Below are 1768 nucleotides of genomic sequence, written 5' to 3'. Positions count from 1 at the left end.
GGAGATTTCAGTGTCTCAATTTCTGTAATAAATAAGACTAAACAGAATAACAACCAGACGGTGGAAGATTTAAACAACACTATAAGCCAGTTAGATTTAACAAACATCCATAGAACATTTCACTTAATGACAAGAATTATTTTCAAGGGGACATATTCTCCATATGGACCATATGTTAGGTCAAAACACATTAAGACAAGTCTTAATTGATTTAAAATGACTAGAGTCGTATAAAGTATGTTGTCTGACCATAATGGGATGAAATTAGCAATTAATAACAGAAGGAAATTTGGAAAATTCATAAATACGTATAAACTAAACAACACATTCCTAAATAACAATGGGTCAAAGAAGAAACCACGTGATGAGTTAGAAAATACTGTAGTATGTACAAAAATAAACATATAACATCAAAAGGAAAAAAAAAAACCCTTATAGGGTGCAGTAAAAGCATTTCCTAGAGGAAAATGTATTGCCATATAGCCTATAATTTAAAATAGGAAATCCAGGGGCGCCTGGGTGGCTCAGTCGGTTAAGTGTCCGACTTCGGCACAGGCCATGATCTCGCGGCTCATGAGTTCAAGCCCCGTGTCAGGCTCTGCGCTGATGGCTCAGAGCCTGGAGCCTGTTTCCGATTCTGTGTCTCCCTCTCTCTCTGCCCCTCCCCCGTTCATGCTCTGTCTCTCTCTGTCTCAAAAATAAATAAACGTTAAAAAAAATTAAAAATAAAATAGGAAATCCAATCAACAACCTAGCTTTCTACCTTAACAAACTAGAAATAAAGGAGCAAACTAAACCTAAAATAAGAAGAGGCAAGGGAATAAAAAATTTGAGAGAAAAATAGAGAATAGACAATCAGTATAGAAAATCAGCAATACCACAGATTTGGTCGCTTTTTTGTGTTTTTTGTTTTTTGTTTTTGTTTTTGTTTTTGTTTTTGTTTTGTGATCAACAAAATGTTAAACCTTTAGCTAGAATGACCAAGAGAAAAGAAAAAAGACTAAATTGCTAACGGTCTGGTGTCCTTGCTAGACTGCACATTCCTTAAAAGCACAGATATCATGGTTGTTTTGTCCAGTTCTGTGGCTCCAGTACCTCTGTCGGTGTTGGGCATAGAGTGGCTGTCCATTAAATATTTGTTAAATAACTGAATGAATAAATGAATTATTGGAATAGAACTATTTCCCAAAGTTTATACATCATGAGCAATCTTCACATCGCATCTATTTTTTATTTCCAACCCAGGATTTTACCACACGCATCACAAGATATGTTAAGCCTCTTCATTTCAAGTTTTTGCCACTGATGTGCACCGGATCTATTTTGTTTCCTTTTTATCTGATCTTGCTACTCCCCACGCACTTCTTTAAATTCTATATCGTAGAAAACCTCTATGGTGTTGGACAATAGCACTTAATTCTTTTTTTTTTTTTCAAGTTACCTGCTGTGGTTTTCAATTTCCTGTTAGGAGACTAAGATCAATGTAAGCTAGGGACATAAAGTTCCAGAGCTTGAATCTGAAGATCACTAACAAAGATTTCTTTTTAGCAAATTTTTTTTTAATAATTGTTGCAGGTCATAATGATTTTCTACCCAGAAGGCAATTGCTCCCTGTTACTTTTCTAATATGAATTAAGAGTCTGTTCAGGCATTCACTCTCTTCCATGTGGCCAAGGCATTTCAAGGATCAGTAAATACAATCATTTAACTGAGGAGATGAATCCCAATTGGTCTCAATAGTCATGGTAACATCAATTCTTTGCCAGCA

This window comes from Leopardus geoffroyi, chromosome B4 (assembly GCF_018350155.1).
Source record: "Leopardus geoffroyi isolate Oge1 chromosome B4, O.geoffroyi_Oge1_pat1.0, whole genome shotgun sequence".
NCBI classification, from domain to species: domain Eukaryota; kingdom Metazoa; phylum Chordata; class Mammalia; order Carnivora; family Felidae; genus Leopardus; species Leopardus geoffroyi.
Note: the sequence above shows the minus strand (reverse complement) of the source record.